The sequence below is a fragment of the Bufo gargarizans genome, chromosome 4 (genome assembly GCF_014858855.1).
Source record: "Bufo gargarizans isolate SCDJY-AF-19 chromosome 4, ASM1485885v1, whole genome shotgun sequence".
NCBI classification, from domain to species: Eukaryota; Metazoa; Chordata; class Amphibia; order Anura; family Bufonidae; genus Bufo; species Bufo gargarizans.
Window position 1 is genome coordinate 21,168,083 of NC_058083.1, and position 26,086 is coordinate 21,194,168.

Here is a 26,086-nt window from a genome sequence, read left to right on the forward strand (position 1 = left end):
CACAGGAGATCAAGACTAGAGTAGGAAACTCCAGTCTTGATAAATCCCCGTCTATGTGTAACTGCGACTTAAAGGGTTTGTGCTACAAAAATTATTCTACATTTTTCAAATCAGCACCTGGATCTGAATACTTTTGTAATTGCTTGTAATTAAAAATGTAGTATAGTCACTGACTCATTCATTCTAGTTTATCTGTATTGCACAATCTGCTGTTTGTTATTTCCCTTCCTCACTGAGGTGGTTGCACATGCTCAGTGTAAATTTTCAACTGCCACCAGCCATATCTTCTGTTAGAAGCTGTGGAAGTTACAGGGAGAGAGCTGTATAACATGAAGGACACGTCCCCTAAGAAAGGACATGACCCCTGAGCTGCCAGCCTAAAATAAACTTGACAGAACAATTGGAGCAATGAAAGGTACAGGGCTGGTTCTAGCTTTGTTAGAAAGGGATTGACATGGACTATATGTCTGGTTTTAATTTTTTACATTATTCATGGTATAACCTCTTTAATAATCTTCTTTTAATTACTGGTTGTTACAATGTTTCTGTTCTTGCTCTAATGAAAATCAGCTCTCCTGGTGGGCTTGTGCTTAGACACAGCAGCCTATGTGAAAAGGCAGAGCTTCATGATTAGAACTAGTCATAATAAACATTTTAAGATGTTATAATGGATTATAATCTATTATATTAAATACAGTAATTACTCTGTATCACTAGTACAAAGAGACTTAGATGCATAAAGCTGACATACTATTACAGTCCCATTGATGGCAATGGGAGGGGAGAGGGGTCGTAACTAAGTAAGTGACTTCGAAGTCACCTCTAAATGAGGGTGTGAAACAAAGGTACAGTGTTGCTTGAAATTTTTTGAATCCTTTTAGAATTTTCTATATTTCTGCAAAAATTTGACCAGAAACTGGATAAAGATACCCAAATCAAACAAATGAGTCAAAAATATTAGACTTGGGCATTTATTTATTAAGGAAAATGACCCAATATCACATGTCTGCGAGTGGCAAAAGTATGTGAACCTTTAGGATTAGAGCTTAATTGAAGGTGAAATTAGAGCCAGGTGTTCTCAGTCAGTAGGATGACAATCAGGTGTGAGTGGGTAAACTGTTTTATTTTACCTCTTCTCGACCAGCTCCGTACATGTACACCTTCACTGGTTACTAGACACTAGAAAACCTCAACTCTCAGGCAAGGAGGTGGAACCACAGCCCAGTTAAACAGGGAGGCTGATCAGCAGCTGGACAGGGGGCAAGAGGGAAGGATTAACTCTATCAGTGCTGTAAGGAAGTTCACTGAGCACTAGTCCCAATACACAAAGGGTGAATGACACTCTAATGCCCAGGCACCTCATATAGATTAGAATTAGCACACTCCCTGGCACCCACGTCACCCCTGATCCCCGCATGGCTGCTGCTGCATCTCCCTGTTGTGTGGATCAAAACATCCGGCGATGGGGAGGGGGGCAGCCAATAGCAGGTCGCGATGGGGACGAGCCTCCCTAAAGTCAACAGCGAGTCATGACCCATCAGGTTCTGATCCTAGGACTCGTTGCTCTAGTTAAACCCCTTCCTGGCCTTATACCAGTGCCAGTGATAGTCTCTGGCTCACTAGCTGTGTTCCTGGTTCTTTGTTCCTGTGCTTGTTGGATTGCTCGTTCCTCTAACCCCAGATTGTCTTCTGACCACTCTCTGTCTTTCGTTTAGTACTGCATTGTCCGTCTGGTTCTGATCTCGGCTTGTCTTCTGGCCACTCTCTGTCTCTCGTTTGGTACTGCATGGCTTGTCTGGTTTTGACCCATTTCTGTACGACTTTCTGTGCGAAAATCTGGGAGAAAAAATGCTGTTTTAGGTCAAATGTATGCAGAAATATAGAAAATTCTGAAGTTTTGAACTTTTAAGCAGCACTATATGCTGTTGGATAACTCCCCGATGAAGGGACACTCTTCTTTCCTCTGTCAGGTGAATGGTTATGGCTACATGCGGTGTACAGTATGTGCTGGGAGCATTCCTGTCTGAAAGCTGCATCTGCTAGGGCTGTCCATGTCATGCTAGAGTGGGAGACTTTCTTGCAAAATGTTCCTTCTATCTCAAAGAAGCCAATCCTGAATAGGAAACCCCTTCTTTGATGAGCATATGAATATACAGCAGTTGCCATGAGAATAATTTCTTTCTTAAATAAATGTATATTATTTTATGTATAATAAGCAAAATGCCATTGTTGCAACAAAATTGTATCTTTCATTCAGGTTTGAAAACGACAAAAGTGATCTGATCTGGTTACCATTATTTTTATGCATGGGGCACTTTATGTTAAATCATTCGCTTTGTAATTTACTTCCCTAAGAATCCCCTTATAGGAGTTGTCCCACCTGGATATTTATAGCATATTAATAGGACATGCCATAAATGTCCAATAGGCGTGGGTCCTACCTTTAGGACCCACTCCTATCTCAAGAATGGGGCCTGAAGTGAATGGAGAACACTCCTTGCATGTGCTCTTCTATTTCCATTCTTGAGATAGGAGAGAGTCCCAGATGTTGGACTTGCACCTATTGTACATTTTTTGGCATGTCTTATGGATAAGCCATAAATGCCAACCCCTTTAAGGAGATCCTAGGCAAAGAAAAATTATAAAGTTATTAATAAGAACATCATGTTGAACTGAACCACGTGTGGTGAATTTATCCGGCGTCTCTCAGCACCAGTATTATTTACACTCATTAACCATATGAATTATTAAGCGGACACTACTTACGGAAACTGGAAGAGATACAATGACGCCGAAACAGCAACTGTTTCCCGGAATTGTCAATTAGAATGATTTTATCTATGAGAAAAGAAGTAACTCTGCAACCGACAGTATATATAGAAAGGTCGTAAGGACATGTTCTTGGTTACTTGCTAAAATGCTTAGAACTCATGGCATTACATAACTTTCTGAGATTCTCCTTGTGAAGGCCAAGAAAAATGTATGGTGATTGGTGACTTCAAGACCATGCTCCCAAAAGTAAGGATAACCAGAACCATGAAACGTATAAGGTGACCGTACCCATTAGAACATAAAGTTCTAACCATAAACCTTCCGATATCAGTATATGCTGCTGTATGTGCCTTGTCCTGGCCAAACAACAGACTTTTGAATACTTTTAGCTATTACAGTGTTTATAAGAAGAAGAATATTTTTTATATATTGGCAAGATATTTTGTGGCGTTTTACAACTGTGGATGCAACAAACAGAAAAAGACAACTAAGGGTCCATTCACATGTTCGCATAATGGGTCCGCATCCGTTCTGCAATTTTGTGGAACGGGTGCGGACCCATTCATTTTCAATGGGGCCGCCAAGGATGCGGACACCCCGCAAAAAATAGAACATGTCCTATTCTTGTCTGCAGGCACGGACTAGAAAAGGCATTTCTATTATAGTGCAGGCCCATGTGCAGTCCATAAAATACGGAACGCACATGGCTGGTGTCCGTGTTTTGCGGATCCGAAATTTGCAGACTGTAAAATAGTTGCGGCCGTGTGAATGGACCCTAAACGAAATAAATGATGAAACAAAAGGAGAGAGCTCAGAATATGATGACTAGAATGGGAAGAGGGACACAATGGGTACATGGGGGGGAAGATATATTATAGACTGGCATTTTTTTATTTATTTTTTATGCACTTATATAGCGCTGACATATTCCGCAGCGCTTTACAGACATTAGCATCACTCTGTCCTCAATAGGGATTAGTGATAGACGAACATGGGCCGGGACAGTTCGCGAACGTGATCAAATGTTCACTTTAATGGCAGGCGAACCTGAAAAACCTTCAGCTCATATTTGCAGCCATTAAATACTTAGTAGAAGTGCACACATAGTCCCTCAACATGGACAGTGACATACTAGAGGGGGATCAATGACAAAAATTCCAACAAAAAATATGTATCTTACTCAGGGGATATTTTTATGCGTCTTAAAGGTAAATTCTCTGAAATGTGCCCTGTTGGAGCCAAAATTTTTTTTATTTTAGGCCACAGGAGTACACGCCTTAAAAATTAGGCATTCACCTGACATAAAAGAAATTCTGATTATGTGGCTCAAGGTACATTATGCGGTCAATGGATAAAATTTTTACTGTAGGCCACTGGACTACAGGCCCCAAACATTAGGCAATTACCGGACAGAAAAGATCAAGTGATTATGTGGCCGGAGGAATATTACTCGGTCAATGGATAACAATTTTACAGCAGGCCAGTACAAATACAGGTCAAATACATACAGTATGTTTAAAAGAACTAAAAATATAAAATTGGACTAAAAACATGGCTAACCCCCTCTTGAAAAAACTCCTAATAATAATAGTTTAAATTCGATAACACATGGTCGTCACTGGTGTTAAATTCCTCCGAGGCCCCAACAATTATTCATTTACCGTACAGAAAAGAACAAGTAAGTATGTGGCTGGAGTTAGATTACATGGTCATTGGATATAAATTTTACAGCAGGCCAGTGGACTACAGGCCCCAAAAATTATGCATTCAGCTTACTGAAAATAACAAGTAAGTATGTGGCTGGCTGGAGGTAGAATACACGGTAATTGGATATCAATTTTACAGCAGGCCAGTGGACTACAGGCCCCAAAAATTATGCATTCAGCGTACAGAAAAGATCAAGTGATTATGTGGTTGGAGGTCTATTATACGGTCAATGGATATCAATTTTACTGAATGCCAGTACAAATACAGGTCAAATACATATGTTTAAAAGAACTAATAATATAAAAATGGATTAAAAACATGGCTAATGAAATCCCCCCTCTTGAAAAAAAACCTAATAATAATAGTTGAAACACGTGGTCGTCACATGTGCTGAATTCCTCCGAGGCCCAAAACATTAGGCATTCACCGGACAGAAAAGACCTTTTATGCCACTGTATTTACCTAAGACAAGAACCATTATTTGTTCTGGGTGGTGGCGGATATTTGTGGGCTGTTATGAGGAAATTCAATTAAACGTGGCCAACTCGTCACATGTGTTGAATGTGTTGAAGCAGGGGGTAAGCCAGACTGCTCCAACTAACTAGTCTCCTCCCTTTCTTAGAGAGAGCTAGAATGGAAATAAGGGTTCCATTCTGTGTAAGGCAGCTCTGCCATGTTTGCTGCCACCTGCTGGCAAACCAGGCATATTACACATGGACAGTTACATAACAATATTACACATGAACAGTTACATAACAATATTGCACATGAACAGTTACATAACAATATTACACATGAACAGTTACATAACAATATTACACATGAACAGTTACATAACAATATTACGAATGCACATTTTGCAGGCCCTAGAACTTAATACAGGGGATGACATTAGGTTAACCATAGGAGATAGTGGAGGGGTGCACCTCAGGGGCGTTACAGATGTACCTAATTTCTGACGAGCACAGGCTGTAGATTTGTATCTTTATTTGCCCCAGAAAAAAAGAAATAAATGAAAATAAGTGTCAGACCAGCTGGACCCACCTCTTTCCCTGCCCTCACCCCGCCCTCATTTCGGAAAGTGGTGAAGGTGGCATAGAAATGCCACTGGCAACAGTATTTTGTTGTAATGGCGTTTCAAAAGTCACAAGCACAGTGTTTGCGACTTTTTTTTCACCAGAAAACAGTCGCAGGGAGGTGATAAATCTCCCCCATGCCCATTTAGTCCAGGGTACCAGCTCCTTTGCACTTGCAAGGGGATATAAATAAAGTGACGTGAACCTGTCACCAGCCAGTGTCTGAGCCAAAATGCATATTGTAACAGGCAGTGATTGTAGACCCATTATGCCAACTAACCCTTTGACTTTGGGCTATTCCTGAAGGTGTTATCCTTGTGATCCACTGGTTTTTACCTTTTAACCTCTATACATGGATCTGGTCTTCACTCTATGGGAGCTACCAGACCACCACCTCTCGGAATAGTCCTGGTGTAGTTGGCAGCTGATCCATGGAGGACAGAGACACTTGTGTGAAGCACCAATGGCTCAGGCAATACTCATGGTTAAGAAACAGTCTGTGGTCAGGGCAGAGTTCATGTGTATTCGTAAAACAAGTCAAAGGTATGGGCAGGCAGCTGATGGTCAATACAATAAATAGGCAGTGGTCAAGACAGGCAGAGGTCAGTCAGAAAGATATAAGCACATTTTCACTAGGACTAGAATGCCTAAAGCTTAGGCACTATCCACCTGAAGGCTGTTACTGAGAAGCACAGGTTGCGGCCTGCAGGAGCCATATGGGGTGCCAGCGGCCAGACCTGCTACTGGTGAGTAGTGAAAGAGTGGGTACTGACCGAGAAGAGAAGCAGGATGACATTGTGTCTGTGTCAGCCTGTAAGAGTGGGGCAATGGTGGGAACAGGCCGCCATTACAACACATATAAAGTGTAGAGCGATATGATAAAACAAGAGCAGCTAGCTGAAGACATAGGCCCTGATTTATTAAACTGATTTTGTCTTTATTTTGGAGTAAATTGAATTTTCGGTCATCTTAAGACAAATTTGTCAATAGTCTGGAACAGTCCAAAGTTATTTTTTGCTCCTACTCAACTTCAGAAATCCAGCTGTTTGTGACCGTTTCTATGGTTTTTGACCTTATTTATAATAGGGGATTGTCTCAAAATATTGTCTGAACTGCTCTGTACTCCTGACTTGCCATAGCTGTGGCAGGTGAAGCTTAGTGATCGACCACAACTATAATTTTTATTTTTTATTTTTCTGTCAATGTAGCGGTATGGAAGGTATTTTTTTGCAGTTGCTGTTTTTACTGGCATCTAACTCTTTCTGGGGGATGAAAAAAAAACAGCAATACCACCACTGAGTTTTTACATTGTACATTTTACGACATTAATTTTGTGGTATAATTAACATAACATCTTTATTCTCTGGGTCTGTACACTTACAGCAACACCAAGTATATACACTGAACAAAAATATAAACGCAACACTTTTGGTTTTGCTCCCATTTTGCATTACTTTCAAATATTGTTCACAAATCTGTCAAAAGCTGTGTTAGCGAGCACTTCTCCTTTGCCGAGATAATCCATCCCACCTCACAGGTGTGGCATACCAAGGTGCTGATTAGACAGCATGAATATTGCACAGGTGTGCCTTAGACTGCCCACAATAAAAGACCACTCTGAAATGTGCACAGTTTTGCCTTACTGGGATGGGGGGCACACCAGTCAGTATCTGGTGTGGCCACCATTTGCCTCACGCAGTGCAGCACATCTCCGTCGTATAGAGTTGATCAGTTTGTTGATTGTGGCCTGTAAAATGTTGGTCCACTCCTCTTCAATAGCTGTGCGAAGTTGCAGAATATTGGCAGGAACTGGAACACGCTGTCGTATACGCCGTTCCAGAGCATCCCAAACATGCTCAATAGGTGACATGTCTGGTGAGTATGCTGGCCATGCAAGAACTGGGATGTTTTCAGCTTCCAGGAATTCTGTACCGATCCTTGCAATATGGGGCCGTGCATTATCATGCTGCAACATGAGGTGATGGTCGTGGATGAATGGCACAACAATGGGCCTCAGGATCTCGTCACGGTATCTCTGTGCATTCAAAATGCCATCAATAAAATGCACCTGTGTTCGTTGTCCATAACATACGCCTGCCCATTCCATGACCCCACCGCCACCATGAGGCACTCGATTTACAATGTTGACATCAGCAAACCGCTCACCCACACGACGCCACACACGCTGTCTGCCATCTGCCCTTAACAGCGAAAACCGGGGCTCATCCGTGAACAGAACGCCTCTCCAACATGCCAGACTCCATTGAATGTGAGCATTTTCCCACTCAAGTTGTTTACAATGCCGAACTGCAGTCAGGTCCAGACCCCGATGAAGACGACGAGCATGCAGATGAGCTTCCCTGAGACGGTTTCTGACAGTTTGTGCAGAAATTCCTTGGTTATGCAAACCGATTGTTGCTGAAGCTGTCGGGGTGGCTGGTCTCAGACGATCATGGAGGTGAACATGCTGGATGTGGAGGTCCTGGGCTGGTGTGGTTACACGTGGTCTGTGGTTGTGAGGCCGGTTGGATGTACTGCCAAATTCTCAGAAACGCCTTTGGAGACGGCTTATGGTAGAGAAATGAACATTCATTGCACAGGCAACAGCTCTGGTAGACATTCCTGCAGTCAGCATGCCAATTGCACGCTCCCTCAAACGTTGCAACATCTGTGGCATTATGCTGTGTGATCAAACTGCACATTTCAGAGTGACCTTTTATTGTGGGCAGTCTAAGGCACACCTGTGAAATATTCATGATGTCTAATCAGCACCTAGATATGCCACGCCTGTGAGGTGGGATGGATGATCTCGGCAAAGGAGAAGTGCTCACTAACACAGATTTAGACAGATTTTGTGAACAATATTTGAGAGTAATGGGTCTTTTGTGTATGTAGAAAATGTTTCAGATCTTTGAGTTCAGCTCATGCAAAATGGGAGCAAAACCAAAAGTGTTGCGTTTATATTTTTGTTTAGCGTATATAGTTATTTTTTAAAGTTTTACTCCCTACAATAAAACAAAAAGAAAATGTTTTTGCATCACCTCATCCCAAGACTCATCTTTTTTATTTTTCATTCTACAGAGATATGTGAGGGCTTGATTATTATGGGCCAACTTGTAGTTTCAATCTGTATTATTTTGGGGTACATAACACACTTTTTATTGCATTTCAGTCCATTTTTTTTTCGTTGAATACACAAAAAACTGTAATTCTGGCTGTTCACTGGGCAAGGTAAATTACGTTATAATTTTATAGCCCGAATCGTTACAGATGAGACAATACCAAATATGGGCAGGGAATTTTATTTATCATTTTTTTCCATAGAAAAGCATTTTTTCCGATGGAAAAGGTGTATTTTTTATCTTGGAGATTTTTAAAAATAACACTTTAACTTTTATTTTACCACTTATTCGTCCCATATGGGTACTTGGATATGTGATCCTTTGATCTCTAGTATAATACACTGTAGTAGTGCAGTGTATTATGCTGTCAGTAGAATACGGACCGGCACCTCTGGCACAGCCTGATAAGCATACACTGCAGGCAGGCCTGGGGGCCTTTACTAAGCCCTCAGCTTCAGTGTACAGACACCAGCACCCCACTATCTCATTCCAAGGGGTACCGATGCCTGAGAGAGGGAGCTCCCTCCCTGTAAACCACTTAGATCCAGCTGTTGATATTGATCACGACATCTAAGTAGTTAAATGGCCTAGATCAGTGCTTCTGCCGATCAGGGCCATTAAAGCAGGAACCCAGCTGTGATATGAGAGCCAAGCTCCTGCTCTCTACTGCATGGGAGACCTATGCAGTGCTTATTCTAGACCGTTTACACGTCTGCGGCCTAGAATAAAGCCAATTAATAACCACCGTAAAAACATATATCTTAAGCATATCCTAAGCATATGCTATCAGTGTGTAAGTCCTGTAAAACCCCTTTAAGTGGTTCCTGTTTATAAGGCACAAAAGCTCCGCTGATGCTTGTGCATGCACCTCAGGGCCTACAACCCAAGGCATGTGTTCAGCAGATTCCCCCAGCACACCATGTGGCTTATCACCACAACCTGTCTTCAGATCTGACACTCCATATATCCCAGCAACGCCAGGGAGAAAATGAAAGGCGAACTTCTCTCTTGAAATGAATTTAGCAGGCATTGCAGAACATGAAGTGGCCTCAGTGACAGGCCCAGAAGTGCTCAGAGTAGACCCTCGGATAACTCTGTCAGTCCCAGACAGTCCTGTAAAGGAAATTTTTAGCAAATATGACAACATTTAAAGGAACATGTCCACATATATCCATGGATAGACCTTAGCACACCCCAGAGGCATGTAAAACACCACAGAAACTATGTTATTATTATGTTTTTATTAATTCTATAGTATTACTTTAGTTTTTTTTGTAGAAACTTTTGTTATAGTCTATGTGAAAGTGGATAACTGGAAAATAAATTTCCATTTTACAGCGTGACATTTTTTGCCCACATCAATCTTTTGCAGCATCTACCACAAAATCCATTTGTTCTCAGACCTTAACCATCCCATGCGTGCAGCAAGGAGAGATTCACTAATGTGGTGATAAACCTGGAGATAATTCATTCTGCAGCCACCATTCATTTATAATGTGTATTGACTGGAACAAGTAAAAGCTCTCGGTTCCTATAGGGGATTGTATCTCTAGAATTACATGTGATCTAGATATGTTTTGCTCTTTGATAGATGACTGCTTAGTCACGACTTTGTGAACTTCTTTCAGTGAATCATACATAATAAAAGTCATCTGCCTACATGTCCTCAATCCAATTAGTGAAGTAATAGCTTTTTGACATATTAGAGGCATTGTCAAAGATTGATGGAGGAACCTATGTGAAGTGAAGCTTGAATGTTGTCATATGGCAAGAAAATTGTAGAATATTACTCTACAGTTGTATAAATGTTTAGTGATGGACGAACATCGGCCGGGACGATTCGCTAACGCGCAAACGCGATTAAATGTTTGCAAACCGCAAGTTCACAGTGGGCCCCATTCACTTTAATGGCAAGCAAACCTGAAAAACCTTCAGGTCATATTTGCAGCCACCAAATACTTACTAGAAGTACACACAAAGTCCCACAACATGGACAGTGACATACCAGAGGGGGATCAATGGCAAAAATTCCCATAAAAAATATGTATTTTAATCAGGGGCCATTTTTATGCGTCTTAAAGGGAAACTCTCAAAAATGTGCCCTGCTGTATTCTAGAAAATTTTTATTTTAGGCCACAGGAGTACAGGCCACAAACATTAGGCATTCACCGGACAGAACACATCAAGTGATTATGTGGCTGGAGGTACAGTGAGGAACAGAAGTATTTGAACACCCTGCGATTTTGCAAGTTCTCCCACTTAGAAATCATGGAGGGGTCTGAAATTCACATTGTAGGTGCATTCCCACTCTGAGAGACAGAATAAAAAATCAGGAAATCACATTGTATGATTTTTTAAGAATGTATTTGTCCTGCACTGCTGAAGATAAGTATTTTAACACCTGAGAAAATCAGCGTTAATATTTGGTACAGAAGCCTTTGTTTGCTATTACAAAGGTCAAATGTTTCCTGTAGTTCTTGACCAGGTTTGCACACACTGCAGCAGGAATTTTGGCCCACTCCTCCACACAGATCTCCTCTAGATCTGTAAGGTTTCGGGGCTGTCGCTAAGCAACACGGAGTTTCAGCTCCCTCCAAAGATGTTCTATTGGATTTAGTTCTAGAGACTGGCTAGGCCACTCCAGAACCTTGATATGCATCTTACGGAGCCACTCCTTGGTTATCCTGACTGTGTGCTTTGGGTCGTTGTCATGTTGGAAGTCCCAGCCACGACCCATCTTCAATGCTCTGACTGAGGAAAGGAGGTTGTTGCTTAAAGAGGACCTTTCATCAATATAATTTTATTTAAATGACCCCCCTACCTAATAGTCCGGCATCCACTGATGTTCCCCCTTTTTTTTTTTTTTCAAATCGACCCCCGAATCTTGAAATAACAGCCTTTTTCTTCTGCTGCAGCGTCTGTCAATCAGACGCTTTTTTGTAGGGGGCGTTGCTCAAGTCTTTTCTTTGCTATTCTCCTTGGCTGAGAGCGCAGCCAATCGCAGCGCTCTCTCTCAGCCAGGGAGAAGGAGCTCAAGTTCTCGCGAGAATCGCGAGAACTTGAGCTTCCTAACATCCGGTTCCAGCGCCATCTTGGATTCCCCTGACGAGGATCGCGGCGGGTGAGGAAGCAGCGCAACGAGCGGCAGGGTAAGTATTAGAATATACCCCTTTTGCTCGATGTCTAGGGGTATATTCTAATACTTACCCTGCCGCTCGTTGCGCTGCTTCCTCACCCGCCGCGATCCTCGTCAGGGGAATCCAAGATGGCGCTGGAACCGGATGTTAGGAAGCTCAAGTTCTCACGATTCTCGCGAGAACTTGAGCTCCTTCTCCCTGGCTGAGAGAGAGCGCTGCGATTGGCTGCGCTCTCAGCCAAGGAGAATAGCAAAGAAAAGACTTGAGCAACGCCCCCTACAAAAAAGCGTCTGATTGACAGACGCTGCAGCAGAAGAAAAAGGCTGTTATTTCAAGATTCGGGGGTCGATTTGAAAAAAAAAAAAAAGGGGGAACATCAGTGGATGCCGGACTATTAGGTAGGGGGGTCATTTAAATAAAATTATATTGATGAAAGGTCCTCTTTAAAATCTCACAATAAATGGCCCCATTCATCCTCTCCTTAATACAGTGCAGTCGTCCAGTCCCCTTCGCAGAAAAGCACCCCCAAAGCATGATGTTACCACCCCCATGCTTCACAGTAGGGATAGAGTTCTTGGGATGCAACTAGGGATGAGCGAACTCGAACTGTATAGTTCGGGTTCGTACCGAATTTTGGGGTGTCCGTGACACGGACCCGAACCCGGACATTTTCGTAAAAGTCCGGGTTCGGGTTCGGTGTTCGTCGCTTTCTTCGCGCTTTTGTGACGCTTTCTTGGCGCTTTTTGAAAGGCTGCAAAGCAGCCAATCAACAAGCGTCATACTACTTGCCCCAAGAGGCCATCACAGCCATGCCTACTATTGGCATGGCTGTGATTGGCCAGAGCACCATGTGACCCAGCCTCTATTTAAGCTGGAGTCACATAGCGCCGCCCGTCACTCTGCTCTGATTAGCGTAGGGAGAGGTTGCGGCTGCGACAGTAGGGCGAGATTAGGCAGATTAACTCCTCCAAAGGACTTGATTAACTGATCGATCTGCAGCTGTGGATCATTGAGCTGCTGATCCTCAATTGCTCACTGTTTTTAGGCTGCCCAGACCGTTTGTCAGTCACATTTTTCTGGGGTGATCGGCGGCCATTTTGTGTCTTGTGGTGCGCCAGCACAAGCTGCGACCAAGTGCATTTAACCCTCAATGGTGTGGTTGTTTTTTGGCTAAAGCCTACATCAGGGTGAAGCTGTCACACCAAGTGCATTTAACCAGCAATAGTCTGTTTATTTTTTGGCCATATCCCAGTCTAATTCTGTCACTAAATCCATACCGGTCACCCAGCGCCTAAATACTAGGCCTCAAATTTATATCCCGCTAAATCTGTCCTTAGTGCTGTAGCTGGGCGAGTTATTTAGTGTCCGTTCAAGCACATTTCTTGTTCTGGGTTGAAATACAATTCCCAATTTAGCAATTTCATAATTTAGTGGTTTCTGCTATATCAGAGCTATTTGAAATCTATCCCTAAAAGGGTATATAATATTCAAGGTGCACATTGGGTCATTCAGAATAACTTCACACACACCCGCTACTGTGTATTTCCAAGTCTAATTCTGGCACTAAACCCATACCTGTCACCCAGCGCCTAAATACTAGGCCTCAAATTTATATCCCGCTAAATCTGTCCTTAGTGCTGTAGCTGGGCGAGTTATTTAGTGTCCGTTCAAGCACATTTCTTGTTCTGGGTTGAAATACAATTCCCAATTTAGCAATTTCATAATTTAGTGGTTTCTGCTATATCAGAGCTATTTGAAATCTATCCCTAAAAGGGTATATAATATTCAAGGTGCACATTGGGTCATTCAGAATAACTTCACACACACCCGCTACTGTGTATTTCCAAGTCTAATTCTGGCACTAAACCCATACCTGTCACCCAGCGCCTAAATACTAGGCCTCAAATTTATATCCCGCTAAATCTGTCCTTAGTGCTGTAGCTGGGCGAGTTATTTAGTGTCCGTTCAAGCACATTTCTTGTTCTGGGTTGAAATACAATTCCCAATTTAGCAATTTCATAATTTAGTGGTTTCTGCTATATCAGAGCTATTTGAAATCTATCCCTAAAAGGGTATATAATATTCAAGGTGCACATTGGGTCATTCAGAATAACTTCACACACACCCGCTACTGTGTATTTCCAAGTCTAATTCTGGCACTAAACCCATACCTGTCACCCAGCGCCTAAATACTAGGCCTCAAATTTATATCCCGCTAAATCTGTCCTTAGTGCTGTAGCTGGGCGAGTTATTTAGTGTCCGTTCAAGCACATTTCTTGTTCTGGGTTGAAATACAATTCCCAATTTAGCAATTTCATAATTTAGTGGTTTCTGCTATATCAGAGCTATTTGAAATCTATCCCTAAAAGGGTATATAATATTCAAGGTGCACATTGGGTCATTCAGAATAACTTCACACACACCCGCTACTGTGTATTTCCAAGTCTAATTCTGGCACTAAACCCATACCTGTCACCCAGCGCCTAAATACTAGGCCTCAAATTTATATCCCGCTAAATCTGTCCTTAGTGCTGTAGCTGGGCGAGTTATTTAGTGTCCGTTCAAGCACATTTCTTGTTCTGGGTTGAAATACAATTCCCAATTTAGCAATTTCATAATTTAGTGGTTTCTGCTATATCAGAGCTATTTGAAATCTATCCCTAAAAGGGTATATAATATTCAAGGTGCACATTGGGTCATTCAGAATAACTTCACACACACCCGCTACTGTGTATTTCCAAGTCTAATTCTGGCACTAAACCCATACCTGTCACCCAGCGCCTAAATACTAGGCCTCAAATTTATATCCCGCTAAATCTGTCCTTAGTGCTGTAGCTGGGCGAGTTATTTAGTGTCCGTTCAAGCACATTTCTTGTTCTGGGTTGAAATACAATTCCCAATTTAGCAATTTCATAATTTAGTGGTTTCTGCTATATCAGAGCTATTTGAAATCTATCCCTAAAAGGGTATATAATATTCAAGGTGCACATTGGGTCATTCAGAATAACTTCACACACACCCGCTACTGTGTATTTCCAAGTCTAATTCTGGCACTAAACCCATACCTGTCACCCAGCGCCTAAATACTAGGCCTCAAATTTATATCCCGCTAAATCTGTCCTTAGTGCTGTAGCTGGGCGAGTTATTTAGTGTCCGTTCAAGCACATTTCTTGTTCTGGGTTGAAATACAATTCCCAATTTAGCAATTTCATAATTTAGTGGTTTCTGCTATATCAGAGCTATTTGAAATCTATCCCTAAAAGGGTATATAATATTCAAGGTGCACATTGGGTCATTCAGAATAACTTCACACACACCCGCTACTGTGTATTTCCAAGTCTAATTCTGGCACTAAACCCATACCTGTCACCCAGCGCCTAAATACTAGGCCTCAAATTTATATCCCGCTAAATCTGTCCTTAGTGCTGTAGCTGGGCGAGTTATTTAGTGTCCGTTCAAGCACATTTCTTGTTCTGGGTTGAAATACAATTCCCAATTTAGCAATTTCATAATTTAGTGGTTTCTGCTATATCAGAGCTATTTGAAATCTATCCTTAAAAGGGTATATAATATTCAAGGTGCACATTGGGTCATTCAGAATAACTTCACACACACCCGCTACTGTGTATTTCCAAGTCTAATTCTGGCACTAAACCCATACCTGTCACCCAGCGCCTAAATACTAGGCCTCAAATTTATATCCCGCTAAATCTGTCCTTAGTGCTGTAGCTGGGCGAGTTATTTAGTGTCCGTTCAAGCACATTTCTTGTTCTGGGTTGAAATACAATTCCCAATTTAGCAATTTCATAATTTAGTGGTTTCTGCTATATCAGAGCTATTTGAAATCTATCCCTAAAAGGGTATATAATATTCAAGGTGCACATTGGGTCATTCAGAATAACTTCACACACACCCGCTACTGTGTATTTCCAAGTCTAATTCTGGCACTAAACCCATACCTGTCACCCAGCGCCTAAATACTAGGCCTCAAATTTATATCCCGCTAAATCTGTCCCTAGTGCTGTAGCTGGGCGAGTTATTTAGTGTCCGTTCAAGCACATTTCTTGTTCTGGGTTGAAATACAATTCCCAATTTAGCAATTTCATAATTTAGTGGTTTCTGCTATATCAGAGCTATTTGAAATCTATCCCTAAAAGGGTATATAATATTCAAGGTGCACATAGGGTCATTCAGAATAACTTCACACACCCGCTACTGTGCATTTCCAAATCTAATTCTGTCACTAAACCCATACCTGTCACCCAGCGCCTAAATACTAGGCCTCAAATTTATATCCCGCTAAATCTCTCGTTACCGCTGTCCTGTTGTGGCTGGGAAAGTTATTTAGTGTCCGTCAAAGCACATTTTTTGTTCTGGGTTGAAATACAATTCCCAATTTAGCAATTTCATAATTTAGTCGTTTCTGCTATATCAGAGCTATTTGAAATCTATCCCTAAAAGGGTAGATCATATTGAAGGTGCACATAGGGTCATTCAGAATAACTTCACACACACGCTTCTGTGCATTTCCAAGTCTAATTCTGTCACTAAATCCATACCGGTCACCCAGCGCCTAAATACTAGGCCTCAAATTTATATCCCGCTGAATTTGAATACAATACATTGGGCCAAATAATATATTTGTTGTTGTGGTGAACCATAACAATGAGAAAAACATCTAGTAAGGGACGCGGACGTGGACATGGTCGTGGTGGTGTTAGTGGACCCTCTGGTGCTGGGAGAGGACGTGGCCGTTCTGCCACATCCACACGTCCTAGTGTACCAACTACCTCAGGTCCCAGTAGCCGCCAGAATTTACAGCGATATATGGTGGGGCCCAATGCCGTTCTAAGGATGGTAAGGCCTGAGCAGGTACAGGCATTAGTCAATTGGGTGGCCGACAGTGGATCCAGCACGTTCACATTATCTCCCACCCAGTCTTCTGCAGAAAGCGCACAGATGGCGCCTGAAAACCAACCCCATCAGTCTGTCACATCACCCCCATGCATACCAGGGAAACTGTCTCAGCCTCAAGTTATGCAGCAGTCTCTTATGCTGTTTGAAGACTCCGCTGGCAGGGTTTCCCAAGGGCATCCACCTAGCCCTTCCCCAGCGGTGAAAGACATAGAATGCACTGACGCACAACCACTTATGTTTCCTGATGATGAGGACATGGGAATACCACCTCAGCATGTCTCTGATGATGACGAAACACAGGTGCCAACTGCTGCGTCTTTCTGCAGTGTGCAGACTGAACAGGAGGCCAGGGATCAAGACTGGGTGGAAGACGATGCAGGGGACGATGAGGTCCTAGACCCCACATGGAATGAAGGTCGTGCCACTGACTTTCACAGTTCGGAGGAAGAGGCAGTGGTGAGACCGAGCCAACAGCGTAGCAAAAGAGGGAGCAGTGGGCAAAAGCAGAACACCCGCCGCCAAGAGACTCCGCCTGCTACTGACCGCCGCCATCTGGGACCGAGCACCCCAAAGGCAGCTTCAAGGAGTTCCCTGGCATGGCACTTCTTCAAACAATGTGCTGACGACAAGACCCGAGTGGTTTGCACGCTGTGCCATCAGAGCCTGAAGCGAGGCATTAACGTTCTGAACCTGAGCACAACCTGCATGACCAGGCACCTGCATGCAAAGCATGAACTGCAGTGGAGTAAACACCTTAAAACCAAGGAAGTCACTCAGGCTCCCCCTGCTACCTCTTCTGCTGCTGCCGCCTCGGCCTATTCTGCTGCTGCCGCCTCGGCCTCTTCCTCCGCCTCTGGAGGAACGTTGGCACCTGCCGCCCAGCAAACAGGGGATGTACCACCAACACCACCACCACCACCTCCGTCACCAAGCGTCTCAACCATGTCACACGCCAGCGTTCAGCTCTCCATCTCACAAACATTTGATAGAAAGCGTAAATTCCCACCTAGCCACCCTCGATCCCTGGCCCTGAATGCCAGCATTTCTAAACTACTGGCCTATGAAATGCTGTCATTTAGGCTGGTGGACACAGACAGCTTCAAACAGCTCATGTCGCTTGCTGTCCCACAGTATGTTGTTCCCAGCCGGCACTACTTCTCCAAGAGAGCCGTGCCTTCCCTGCACAACCAAGTATCCGATAAAATCAAGTGTGCACTGCGCAACGCCATCTGTGGCAAGGTCCACCTAACCACAGATACGTGGACCAGTAAGCACGGCCAGGGACGCTATATCTCCCTAACTGCACACTGGGTAAATGTAGTGGCAGCTGGGCCCCAGGCGGAGAGCTGTTTGGCGCACGTCCTTCCGCCGCCAAGGATCGCAGGGCAACATTCTTTGCCTCCTGTTGCCACCTCCTCCTTCTCGGCTTCCTCCTCCTCTTCTTCCACCTGCTCATCCAGTCAGCCACACACCTTCACCACCAACTTCAGCACAGCCCGGGGTAAACGTCAGCAGGCCATTCTGAAACTCATATGTTTGGGGGACAGGCCCCACACCGCACAGGAGTTGTGGCGGGGTATAGAACAACAGACCGACGAGTGGTTGCTGCCGGTGAGCCTCAAGCCCGGCCTGGTGGTGTGTGATAATGGGCGAAATCTCGTTGCAGCTCTGGGACTAGCCAATTTGACGCACATCCCTTGCTTGGCGCATGTGCTGAATTTGGTGGTGCAGAAGTTCATTCACAACTACCCCGACATGTCAGAGCTGCTGCATAAAGTGCGGGCCGTCTGTTCGCGCTTCCGGCGTTCACATCCTGCTGCTGCTCGCCTGTCTGCGCTACAGCGTAACTTCGGCCTTCCCGCTCACCGCCTCATATGCGACGTGCCCACCAGGTGGAACTCCACCTTGCACATGCTGGACAGACTGTGCGAGCAGCAGCAGGCCATAGTGGAGTTTCAGCTGCAGCACGCACGGGTCAGTCGCACTACAGAACAGCACCACTTCACCACCAATGACTGGGCCTCCATGCGAGACCTGTGTGCCCTGTTGCGCTGTTTCGAGTACTCCACCAACATGGCCAGTGGCGATGACACCGTTATCAGCGTTACAATACCACTTCTATGTCTCCTTGAGAAAACACTTAGGGCGATGATGGAAGAGGAGGTGGCCCAGGAGGAGGAGGAGGAGGAGGAAGAGGGGTCATTTTTAGCACTTTCAGGCCAGTCTCTTCGAAGTGACTCAGAGGGAGGTTTTTGGCAACAGCAGAGGCCAGGTACAAATGTGGCCAGCCAGGGCCCACTACTGGAGGACGAGGAGGACGAGGATGAGGAGGAGGTGGAGGAGGATGAGGATGAAGCATGGTCACAGCGGGGTGGCACCCAACGCAGCTCGGGTCCATCACTGGTGCGTGGCTGGGGGGAAAGGCAGGACGATGACGATACGCCTCCCACAGAGGACAGCTTGTCCTTACCCCTGGGCAGCCTGGCACACATGAGCGACTACATGCTGCAGTGCCTGCGCAACGACAGCAGAGTTGCCCACATTTTAACCTGTGCGGACTACTGGGTTGCCACCCTGCTGGATCCACGCTACAAAGACAATGTGCCCACCTTACTTCCTGCACTGGAGCGTGATAGGAAGATGCGCGAGTACAAGCGCACGTTGGTAGACGCGCTACTGAGAGCATTCCCAAATGTCACAGGGGAACAAGTGGAAGCCCAAGGCCAAGGCAGAGGAGGAGCAAGAGGTCGCCAAGGCAGCTGTGTCACGGCCAGCTCCTCTGAGGGCAGGGTTAGCATGGCAGAGATGTGGAAAAGTTTTGTCAACACGCCACAGCTAACTGCACCACCACCTGATACGCAACGTGTTAGCAGGAGGCAACATTTCACTAACATGGTGGAACAGTACGTGTGCACACCCCTCCACGTACTGACTGATGGTTCGGCCCCATTCAACTTCTGGGTCTCTAAATTGTCCACGTGGCCAGAGCTAGCCTTTTATGCCTTGGAGGTGCTGGCCTGCCCGGCAGCCAGCGTTTTGTCTGAACGTGTATTCAGCACGGCAGGGGGCGTCATTACAGACAAACGCAGCCGCCTGTCTACAGCCAATGTGGACAAGCTGACGTTCATAAAAATGAACCAGGCATGGATCCCACAGGACCTGTCCGTCCCTTGTCCAGATTAGACATTAACTACCTCCCCATAACCATATATTATTGGACTCCAGGGCACTTCCTCATTCAATCCTATTTTTATTTTCATTTTACCATTATATTGCGAGGCTACCCAAAGTTGAATGAACCTCTCCTCTGCCTGTGTGCTAGGCCTAAATATATGCCAATGGACTGTTGCAGTGGTGGGTGACGTGAAGCCTCATTCTCTGCTATGACATGCAGACTAATTCTCTGCTGACATGAAGACAGATTCTCTGTTACGGGACCTCCCTCCTCTGCCTGGGTGCTGGGCCTAAATATATGCCAATGGACTGTTGCAGTGGTGGGTGACGTGAAGCCTGATTCTCTGCTATGACATGCAGACTAATTCTCTGCTGACATGAAGACAGATTCTCTGTTACGGGACCTCTCTCCTCTGCCTGTGTGTGTGCTGGGCCTAAATATATGCCAATGGACTGTTGCAGTGGTGGCTGACGTGAAGCCTCATTCTCTGCTATGACATGCAGACTAATTCTCTGCTGACATGAAGACAGATTGTCTGTTACGGGACCTCTCTCCTCTGCCTGTGTGTGTGCTGGGCCTAAATATATGCCAATGGACTGTTGCAGTGGTGGCTGACGTGAAGCCTCATTCTCTGCTATGACATGCAGACTAATTCTCTGCTGACATGAAGACAGATTCTCTGTTACGGGACCTCTCTCCTCTGCCTGTGTGTGTGCTGGGCCTAAATATATGCCAATGGACTGTTGCAGTGGTGGCTGACGTGAAGCCTCATTCTCTGCTATGACATGCAGACTAATTCTCTGCTGACATGAAGCCAGATTGTCTGTTACGGGACCTCTCTCCTCTGCCTGTGTGTGTGCTGGGCCTAAATATATGCCAATGGACTGTTGCAGTGGTGGCTGACGTGAAGCCTCATTCTCTGCTATGACATGCAGACTAATTCTCTGCTGACATGAAGACAGATTCTCTGTTACGGGACCTCTCTCCTCTGCCTGTGTGTGTGCTGGGCCTAAATATATGCCAATGGACTGTTGCAGTGGTGGCTGACGTGAAGCCTCATTCTCTGCTATGACATGCAGACTAATTCTCTGCTGACATGAAGCCAGATTGTCTGTTACGGGACCTCTCTCCTCTGCCTGTGTGTGTGCTGGGCCTAAATATATGCCAATGGACTGTTGCAGTGGTGGCTGACGTGAAGCCTCATTCTCTGCTATGACATGCAGACTAATTCTCTGCTGACATGAAGACAGATTCTCTGTTACGGGACCTCCCTCCTCTGCCTGGGTGCTGGGCCTAAATATATGCCAATGGACTGTTGCAGTGGTGGCTGACGTGAAGCCTCATTCTCTGCTATGACATGCAGACTAATTCTCTGCTGACATGAAGACAGATTCTCTGTTACGGGACCTCTCTCCTCTGCCTGGGTGCCGGGGCCTAAATATCTGAGAATGGACTGTTCCAGTGGTGGGTGACGGGAAGCCAGATTCTCTGCTATGGAACCTCTCTCCAATTGATTTTGGTTAATTTTTATTTATTTAATTTTTATTTTAATTCATTTCCCTATCCACATTTGTTTGCAGGGGATTTACCTACATGTTGCTGCCTTTTGCAGCCCTCTAGCTCTTTCCTGGGCTGTTTTACAGCCTTTTTAGTGCCGAAAAGTTCGGGTCCCCATTGACTTCAATGGGGTTCGGGTTCGGGACGAAGTTCGGATCGGGTTCGGATCCCGAACCCGAACATTTCCGGGATGTTCGGCCGAACTTCTCGAACCCGAACATCCAGGTGTTCGCTCAACTCTAGATGCAACGCATCCTTCTTTTTCGTCCAAACACGACGAGTGAAGTTTAGACCAAAAAGTTCTACTTTGGTCTCATCTGACCACAATGCTTTCTCCCATGCCTCCTCTGGATCCTCGAGATGGTCATTGGCAAACTTCAGACGGGCCTGGATATGTGATGACTTGAGCAGGGGAACCTTCCGTGCAATGCATGATTTGAAACCATGATGGTGTAGTGTTCTCTCTTCATGTCATTGACCAGCTCCTCCCTTGTAGTTCTTGGCTGATTCCTCACCTTTCTTATCTTCAGTGATAGCCCCGTAGCCCTTTCCAGCCTTCTGGAGGTCCACAATTTTGTCTCTGGTGTCTTTTGACAGCTCTTTGGTCTTGCCCATGGTAGTAGTTGGCATCTGACTGACTGTGGGGTGAAAAGGTGTCTTTAAAGAGCTCAGACAGGTGCTACTAAGTTAGATTAATGAGTGGAGTAGAGGTGGACTTTTTAAAGGCACAGTAACAGGTCTTTGAGAGACAGAAGTATTGCTATTTCTCAGGTGTTCAAATACTTATGTTCAGCAGTGCAAGACAAATACCTTCTTTAAAAATCATACAATGTGATTTCCTGATTTTTTTATTTTATTCTGTCTCTCAGAGTGGCAATGCACTTACAATGTGAATTTCAGACCCCTCCATGATTTCTAAGTGTGAGAACTTGCAAAATCACAGGGTGTTCAAATACTTCTGTTCGTCGCTGTATATTAGACGGTCATTGGATAGCAATTTTACTGCAGGCCAGTACAAATACATGTCAAATACATATGTTTAAAAATACTAAAAATATAAAATTGGATTAAAAACATAGCGAACGAAATCCCCCCTCTTGAAAAAACACCCAATGGTTAATGGTTATCGGTCACGATCCCCCCTGCTGCGCTGAACGTCCTTTCGGACAGGATACTCGACGAGGGGCAAGCCAAGAGTTCCATGGCAAATTGTGCCAGGTCTGGCCACAGGTCAAGCCTGCACACCCAGTAGTCAAGGGGTTCCTTGCTTCTCAGAGTGTCCACAACGGCCCTTAACTCGATGTAGTCAGACACCTGTCAGTCTAGGCGTTCCCTGAGGCTGGATCCGGAGGGCGGCTGTCGATAGGTTGGCTGCAAGAATGATCTCATATCCGAAGTGACCAACACATCTTCAAACCGCCCTCTTCTTGCATGCGCGGTAGGATTGGTACTTGCAACTGTTTCTCTGTGGGTGGAAATTCCTCTGCCAGCGCCCTCAACAGCAGAATGCAGCATCTCTCGAAGCAAAGCCTGGAAATGCTGCATTCTGACAGCCCTCTGTGATGCTGGTAACATGTCCGCCATTTTGTGTTTAAACCGGTGGTCTAAGTACGTTGCCAACCAGTACTGGTCCTTGCCGTTTATGCTTTTTATACGGGGGTCCCTCTTTAAACACTGGAGCATGAAGGCCCCCATTTGCTCTAAGTTGGAAGCGGTGGAGCGGCCTGGCTCCTGCTCATCGCCCAGGAGAATTTCGTACTCGGTCTCCTCCACCCATCCACGGACAACACCAGGGATCCCAGAAAAGTTTAAAGCCTCCTCTTCTTGCTCCTCCTCCTCCCCCCAGGCACCATCCTCCTCTGACTCATCTTCATACTCCTGCTGACTTATCTCAGATGGAATAGCCCCCCTGGGAATTTATTCAGCATTGCGACTTCCTCATCTTCCTGCTCCTCGGCGGCTTGATCAATGACATGATGCAATGCACGCTCCAGAAAGAAGGCGTAAGGTACAATATCACTGATGGTGCCCTGGCTGCGACTGACCAGTTTGGTGATCTCATCAAATGGCCGCAGAAGTCTGCATGCGTCGCACATGAGCAGCCACTGGTGCAGTGAAAAAAAAAAAGTTCCCCAGAACCTGTCCTGATGCAAGTTCATACAGGTAGTCGTTAATAGCACGTTTCTGATGGAGCAGCCTATCAAACATATACAAGGTGGAGTTCCAGCACATCGGGCAGTCACAAATCAGACATCTGACGGGCAAGTGGTGTCACAGCAGAACGTCAGCAAGGCGAGCCATGGCCGTGTAAGATCTTCTAAAATGGCGAGAGATTTTCCTGGAGCCCGGGGTATTTGGCAACGAATCGCTGCACAACTAAGTACAGGATGTGTGCCATGCACGGCACATGTGTCATTTTGCCCTGGTTCAGCGCGCTCAGCAAATTGGCACTGTTGTCGCACACTACTTTACCAGCTTTCAAATTGAGCGGGGTTAGCCACTGATCGGCCTTTGACCGCACAGCTGAAAGGAGTGCAGGATCGGTGTGGCTCTTGGCGTCCAGGCACAACATCCGCAGCACAGCATGGCAGCGTCTCACCTGGCACGTCGCATAGGTTCTGGGGAGCGGGGGGGGGGGGGGGGATGCAGCGGAAGAGGCGGTAGCAGTGGAAAAGGAGGAGTCAGCCGAGAAGGAGACAGAGGATGGAGTAGGCAGTAACACCAAATCCACACGGGTGCCATGGGTTGCATGCCTCCTCTTCCTCTCTTGTGGGCACCCACGTGACGTCTATCGACACATTATCATCCTCACCTTCACCACCACTGACATTAGAGATCTCAGAGTAGGCAGCAACAGAGGGGACCACCCTCGATGGGCTGACCTGGGTACTGTCGTCAGACTGCTGGGTGGCGGCCGTTGCTACCTCCCCTTTCTCATCCGATGCCAAGAATGGCTGCACATCGGTAAGGTCTGGGAATAGATGGGAAAATAATTCCTCAAGTGTAGGGGCTATGGTGGTGGTGGTGGTGTCTTTGGGGATGCACACAGAAGAGAGTGAGGAGGGTGCTGATACAGAGGATGAGAAGGGTGCAAAAGCAGAAGGCTGAGTGAGCCGCTCAACCACGTCTGGTGCGTCCTTTGACGTAATCGCACACAGCTTCCCACTTAGACTCCAGCCTGGTGCACCTGCCCGACTCCTACCACCCCTGCGGAATGGCCTGCCTCTTCCTCTGCCTGTTATTTTCAAAATGACCCTGTGACTAGAGTTGAGCGGACACCTGGATGTTCGGGTTTGGCAGGATCGGCCGAACTTGAAAAAAAAGTTTGGGTTCGGGATCCGAACTTGACCCCGAACCCCATTGAAGTCAATGGGGACCCGAACTTTTGGCCACTAAAATGTATCTGAAATAGCCCTAGAAAGAGCTAGAGGGCTGCAAAAGGCAGCAAAATGTGCTTAAGGCTACTTTCACACTTGCGGCAGGATGGATCCGACAGGTTGTTCACCATGTCGGATCCGTCCTGCCGCTATTTCGCCGTGCCGCCGGACCGCCGCTCCGTCCCCATTGACTATAATGGGGACCGGGGTAGAGGTCCGGCGCAGCACGGCGGTGCACGGCGAAAGCCGCCAGACTAAAAAGTCCTGCATGTCCGACTTTTTAGTCCGGCGGCTTTCGCCGTGCACCGCCATGCTGCGCAGGAGCTCTGCCCCCGTCCCCATTATAGTCAATGGGGACGGAGCGGCGGTCCGGCGGCACGGCGAAATAGGAAGGACAGATCCGACATGGTGAACAGCCTGTCGGATCCGTCTTGCCGCAAACAAGTGGAAGGCTGAAAAGCGGTCACAATGCTCACTACAGTCATCCAGTCCATGGTGGCAACAGTGCCATGTGTTATATGTATGTACTTTAACGTTATATGCTGGTTCCTCTACTGGTTCGCCAGGCTCATACCTACATCTGCCTCCTGGATCGCCCAGGCACACACCTACCTCTGGTTCATCCAGGCTCATACCTACCTCTGCCTCCTGGATCGCCCAGGCACGCACCTATCTCTGTCTCCTGGTTCGCCAGGCTCATACCTACCTCTGCCTCCTGGATCGCCCAGGCACGCACCTATCTCTGTCTCCTGGTTCGCCCAGGCTCATACCTACCTCTGCCTCCTGGATCGCCCAGGCACGCACCTATCTCTGTCTCCTGGTTCGCCAGGCTCATACCTACCTCTGCCTCCTGGATCGCCCAGGCACGCACCTATCTCTGTCTCCTGGTTCGCCCAGGCTCATACCTACCTCTGCCTCCTGGATCGCCCAGGCACGCACCTATGTCTGTCTCCTGGTTCGCCAGGCTCATACCTATCTCTGTCTCCTGGTTCGCCCAGGCTCATACCTACCTCTGCCTCCTGGATCGCCCAGGCACGCAACTACCTCTGTCTCCTGGTTCGCCCAGGCTCATACCTACCTCTGCCTCCTGGATCGCCCAGGCACACAACTACCTCTGTCTCCTGGTTCACCCAGGCTCATACCTACCTCTGCCTCCTGGATCGCCCAGGCACGCAACTACCTCTGTCTCCTGGTTCGTCCAGGCTCACACCTACCTGTCTCCTGGTTCACCCAGGCCTGTCATCCT